Source organism: Lepidochelys olivacea (genome assembly GCF_965140295.1).
Source record: "Lepidochelys olivacea isolate rLepOli2 genome assembly, chromosome: 9".
Classification (NCBI taxonomy): Eukaryota; Metazoa; Chordata; order Testudines; family Cheloniidae; genus Lepidochelys; species Lepidochelys olivacea.
In genome coordinates, this window is record NC_140419.1 from 2,432,953 (window position 1) to 2,439,137 (window position 6,185).

Here is a 6,185-nt window from a genome sequence, read left to right on the forward strand (position 1 = left end):
AACCGCAGCTGCTCTCCGGCACACAGGTGTCTCCACTCAGAACGTAGCCTTCGTTACAGAAACAGCCTTCCACTGGTAAGGAGCTGCAAGGGCTAAACGCAGAGGGAGTCACGCAGGTGGAAGGACACCTGCTCCCACAGCTCTTGTACTGGCTTCCTCCCGGACAGGAGATTGCTGCAAGTGAGAAGAAAAACCCACATCACTGAAAGGAAAAGATCCCAAAGCAATTCTCTTAAAACTTCCCCTCTTTGTTCCAGGACAGCAAAGGGTGGTTAGAAAGCTCTGCATATGGTGACTGCTCTGTGCTGAGGTTTTTCTCCAGGGACAGAGTGGAAAGCCTTTGTGCAGGGAATGACAGACAGACAGACAGACTAATGATGCCTGGTTGGGGACCGGTTGTATCCAGGGATCGGAAATAGGCAACAGGATACAAGTCCAGCCTTTCACCTATTGACGTGGACGTCGGCTGAAACGCGCCTCCGGTGGCTTGTCTCTCGCAGCGCACAGCTGGCTGGTGGCCCGTGGAAAGCAGCCGAGATGGGTCATCGGTGTCCAGTGGCTTTCCACGCTCTGACTCTAGAGAGTCCTGTCCTTCTGCTGGTTGGCCGTTCACTCCCTCCAAGTCTCCACACTTCCCCTGCCCTCTGCACACCTGGCCTTCCCCTCTGCCCCAACCTCCTCCCTTCACTGTCCCCTCTCCCGTCCTCCTCCCTTTGCAGCTAATCCCCTCCCGACAAACCAAACCAACCAACCCAATTGTGGCAGGCCCAGGTCATTTACAATCCAGACCCCTGCTCACTCTGCTTGTGTCTTACTCCCTCCCGCAGCCTGCGCCTGTCTTGCTTAGACAGTGTGGAATGGGGCTTCGGAACAGGGGCTGTCCTCTGTTGCTTAGACAGTACCCAGAGCAATGGGCCCCCATCTCAGCTGGGGTCCATAGGTGCTGCTCTAATATACAGAAGAAATCATACGAACAATTTAGGGATAAGGAGGAGACTTTAGTGGGGGTACAATGCCCCAAATCTTCCTACTGCAGAGTTTTTTGCACCTTCCTCTGAAGCAGCTGATGATGGGGGCCGTCAGAGGCAGGATCCTGAGTTTGCTGGCACATGGCTCGGTTCCGAGAAGGCCCTTCCAATGGGGACCGCTTATTGCCTCAAGAGGACCTCTCCAGAACAGAGCTCATGCAGCCCGTGCACACAAGGTGGGGAAGGTCGCCCTGCTGCTTCCTGGGCAGCAGATCTTCTAAGGGCTAATGGAGCAATGGTGGCCCTGATTCTCCTCTGGCTGACTCCAGCTTTACACTGGAGTACCTCCATGGACTTCAGTGGCTACTGCTGATTCGCACCAATGGAAGTGAGCAAAGACACAGACCCTCTTCCTCTAAAACTGCCAGGCTAGTACCTTTCACAAGGACCTAACATTCCTTCCTAACAATTACAAAGAGAAGGGACTGTGGGGAGTTTCACTCGAGTCGCGGCTACTGTTTCTTCCACGGCAGCTCCCCAGACTGGAGACGCTCTTTGGATAAACAGAGCATTTCAACCTCTCAGGCGCTCTTACTTTACCAGCGCTAAATTCAGACAAATTAATACTTAGATGCTTTGTGAGGCTAGATCAGATTCAGTCTGAATATTATACCTAACCTGGCAGGATCCAGTGTAGAACTGGACCAGACTCAGGGCAAGAGAACGGAGAGACCACCCTCAAAGCATGACAGAAGAGGAAAGTGCATGCCGTCAGGGAATAGAGGAAGCTCTAATTTGAAGAGCTTCTTGCATGATGAAAGTTGAATTCCAGAACTTAATAGAGATCAATTACAACACTCACGGCACAAAGTATTATTTCTCCATTCTCTGCAGATCCCAGCATTTGTGCACGACTCTGCATAAGCCTGCAGCCCATTGCATAAGGACACTGTCGGCTCCTTCGTGTGACACATGTCGTAAACACAGTTTTCCAAGAAAATCTCTGGAGCTACTTTGGCGTGACAGTCCTTGAAGATACCTATGTTAAGTCAGGAAAGAAACAGAATCACAGAAGGGAAGATGGAAGAAGCCGAGCGGTGCCACTAACCATCCCCTGTCATGGCAAGGAGTCAGTGCTCCCTGGCCAGTGTAGGCTGACCAGCTCGCTAGACTCAGCCAGACCAAACCTGGAGCTGAATACACCCAAACACTGATGAGATTTGGCTCAGTTTGGCTTAGGCCTGTCTCTACCATTTGCAGGGTAAGTACAACGTCACTCAAAGCGGACACCCTTGTTCTTGATAGAGAGCTAGCAACGCCCTGGTAGTTACTGTTTCCGGAGGAGGGAAGGCCTAAAGCACTTCAGCTACCCCTGTAAGAAAGCGGGCAATGGGGACCACCACACTATGTCTCTGCTGCAGCAGAGTGGAAATTAATGGGAGCTCTGTGTGGGCAGGAGCGGCAGAACGAGGCCCTTGAAGTGCAATGCCCAAATAATCGTCACATCCTGGTGCCATCTCAGTGCATGATCCAGTCCGAGCAGGTAACTCAGGGCAACTCCTGGGGCTTCTAGTTCAGCTTTTCGCACTGGGGGCCATACACATGTCCCTGGGGACTCGGGGCCGTGGTCCCAGGGAGCGAGGTCGGGACGAAGGCAAGGGCAGGCTGTCATTGGGAGTGATTTCAATCAGCTCGCCCAGGACTCAGCCACGGGCATCGTACCTGTCGGGTCGGTGATCATGCCACAAGCTGTGCCCTCCCTCGCTTCGCTCTCCAGCTGGGGGTCACAGACCAGCACTTGGTCAGGGGAGCATCTGGCAAGAGAGAGAAAAGTTTCTGATGAATGTTTCTTTATCTCCCCGGGCCAGATCTGGACAGGACGATTCCACGTCTGCCCAGCCACAGAGCGGAATCCAGGCTCCCTGAAAGGCTGCGTTCTGCCCCCACCTCCCCCACCACAGGAGGGGGCTCCCATTCCCGCACTGGGCACCTTGGGGTGCTCCACGACTCAGACGGAGTTGAATGAGGGGTGGAACACGCTGCTGCGGGAACCAGTGGATCGGTCCGGCTCCTGACTGGGACAGCAAGTGACCTCCCACCCACCAGCAGGTCTTCCTGGACTGGGGGACAGCAGACCTGCGAAGGCAGATGGTAGCAGGCCAGCCACTCACCGCCTGCTTATGCTCAGCTGGGGAGGGGGCTCTTGGGTGTACGGGAGAGGATGGTTGTGCTCAGCCCCAGGAGGAGCCGAGGTGGTGGACCCCTGGATGGGCGCCCTGCGGCTGAGTAGGCAGCACGCTTTCCTAGAGCTTTTGTAGCAAAGACCCCTGATTAGCGTCCTGCTGTACGTACATGGTGTTATTCTCTGCCACCAGCCAGCTCTCTCCAAGCTCCGTGGAATCTCCTGCAATGCTGCCATTCGGCTTTAGGTTGTCATCCTTTGCATCGCCGTTGTAATTACCTATCCAAAATGAAAACCGTGTAGATTACTTGAAATTCACAACTCCACAATGCACACTAGCGTGTGGTTGTCAATCACATTTTAATGAACCGGCTAGCGTGTATGTGCACCAGTGTCCACTCCGGGAAGGAGTACGAACTGCTCCCTACGCGGCTCAGACACCGCACTGCTCACAGCTGAGGAAGATTCCATGGGAGATTAAATGGTAGGGGTCTGTGAGTTTGGAGCAAATGGTTTGGCGTTCCGATTGTGTCAGATCACACGGTGACTCGGGTAAATGGGTGACAATACAATGAGAACTAACCCGCACCCTTACACTCAAATTCTATCATTTCCGAGGCTTAGAAGCCCTGGGGGTAACACTCAAGGAGACGTCATCCCATGGGGAATTTCCAGTCCATCCAGATCCAGGGAGAACCAGAAAACTCACAACACAACCTACTCTTACAATTTAATTCCAGGTGTTTAATTCCAGGTAATTTAATTCTGTGCAGGTGGCTGGGTGGCGTTGGTGGCCCCTGACCTACAGGAGGTGAGAGTAGATGATGTGTGGTCCCTGCTGGCCTTAAACTCGAGCAGTCCAATTTTCAAAGCTCAATTTTCATCCCAGAGAAATGTGGATGAGCCTCTGAAAAGCATCTGGGCTTCCGGACTGTTATTCCACGTATCGGGGTCCATTGGCCCTTTAAGCCTAGAGGCAGCCAGAAGACCCCGTTCCAGGAATACAGGAAGGAACAAAGGCAAAGGAAATGGCCTAAGCCAGAAGCGAGGAAGAGGTCCTAGGGAATGAGTAGTTGGATGGGAAAACCCAGGACGCTGCCCCTGTAAGGGACCGAGCCTGGGAGTCCTGTAGTGCAGAGCAGGGCAGGGCTCCTCTCTCTTCCAGCCAACTGCCTTCTCCCTCAGAACAGGGAGAGGCTGACAGGAGAAGGAAGCCAAAGCAAGAAGGCTGAGCTCCAGCTGTGAAGGACTGGGAACAGTAGTTTCCCCAGGAGCAGATGGGCACAGAAGGAGAGCCCCGGATGTGGAAGAAGAATCATAGAATCACAGAATATCAGGGTTGGAAGGGACCTCAGCTTTGCACTGTTTCTTTTTAAAAACTAGCCCCAGACAGGGGTGCGCATAGCCACAAACTACACCATCTGCTCAAGAAACTCCCTGAAAAAGCACAAGAACAAATCCGCAGAGACACACCCCGAGAACTCCGACCAGGGGTATTCTGTCTGCTACCCAAGATCCATAAACCTGGAAATCCCTGACGCCCCATCATCTCAGGCATTGGCACCCTGACAGCAGGATTGTCTCGCTATGTAGACTCCCTACCAGCACTCCCAGCTATCTTCGAGACACCACTGACTTCCTGAGGAAACTACAATCCATCGGTGATCTTCCTGATAACACCATCCTGGCCACTATGGATGTAGAAGCCCTCTACACCAACATTCCACACAAAGATGGACTACAGGCCGTCAGGAACAGGATCCCCGATAACGTCACGGCAAACCTGGTGGCTGATCTTTGTGACTTTGTCCTCACCCATAACTATTCCACATTTGGGGACAATGTATACTTTCAAATCAGCGGCACTGCTATGGGTACCCACATGGCCGCACAGTATGCCAACATTTTATGGCTGACTTAGAACAACACTTCCTCAGCTCTCGTCCCCTAAGGCCCCTACTCTACTTGTGCTACATTGATGACATCTTCATCATCTGGACCCACGGAAAAGAAGCCCTTGAGGAACTCCACCATGATTTCAACAATTTCCATCCCACCATCAACCTCAGCCTGGACCAGTCCACACAAGAGATCCACTTCCTGGACACTACGGTGCTAATAAGGGATGGTCACATCAACACCATCCTATACCAGAAACCTACTGACCGCTATGCTTACCTACATGCCTCCAGCTTTCATCCAGACCACACCACACAATCCATCATCTACAGCCAAGCCCTATAATACAACCGCATTTGCTCCAACCCCTCAGACAAACACCTACAAGATCTCTATCAAGCGTTCTTACAACTACAATACCCACCTGCTGAAGTGAAGAAACAGATTGAGAGAGCCAGAAGAGTACCCAGAAGTTGCCTACTACAGGACAGGACCAACAAAGAAAATAACAGAACGCTACTCGCCATCACCTTCAGCCCCCAAACTAAAGCCTCTCCAACACATCATCAAGGATCTACAACCTATGCTGAAGGATGACCCATCACTCTCACAGATCTTGGGAGACAGGCCAGTCCTTGCTTACAGACAGCCCCCCAACCTGAAGCAAATACTCACCAGCAACTACACACCACACAACAAAAACACAAACCCAGGAACCTACCCTTGCAGCAAAGCCCGTTGCCAACTGTGTCCACATATCTATTCGGGGGACACCATCACAGGGCCTAATCACATCAGCCACACTATCAGAGGCTCGTTCACCTGCACATCTACCAATGTGATATGTGCCAGCAATGCCCCTCGGCCATGTACATTGGCCAAACCGGACAGTCTCTACGTAAAAGAATAAATGGACACAAATCAGAGGTCAAGAATTATAACATTCAAAAACCAGTGGGAGAACACTTCAATCTCTTTGGTCACTCGATTATACACCTAAAAGTGGCCATACTTCAACAAAAAAACTTCAGAAACAGACTCCAACGAGAGACTGCTGAATTGCAATTAATTTGCAAACTGGATACAGTTAACTTAGGCTTGAATAAAGACTGGGAATGGATGTGTCATTACACAAA

The 6,185-nt window shown here is 51.8% G+C and overlaps 1 long non-coding RNA gene across 1 annotated transcript; it reads right to left on the bottom strand.

Moving 5' to 3' along the window:
* Window positions 1-2,722, bottom strand: LOC311526704. Its single transcript, XR_014713102.1, has 3 exons — window positions 2,691-2,722; window positions 1,831-2,007; window positions 1-174 (listed from the first exon to the last, which is right to left on the bottom strand). It is a non-coding gene; the product is annotated as an uncharacterized lncRNA (long non-coding RNA).
* Between the last annotated feature and the right edge of the window lie 3,463 nt (window positions 2,723-6,185).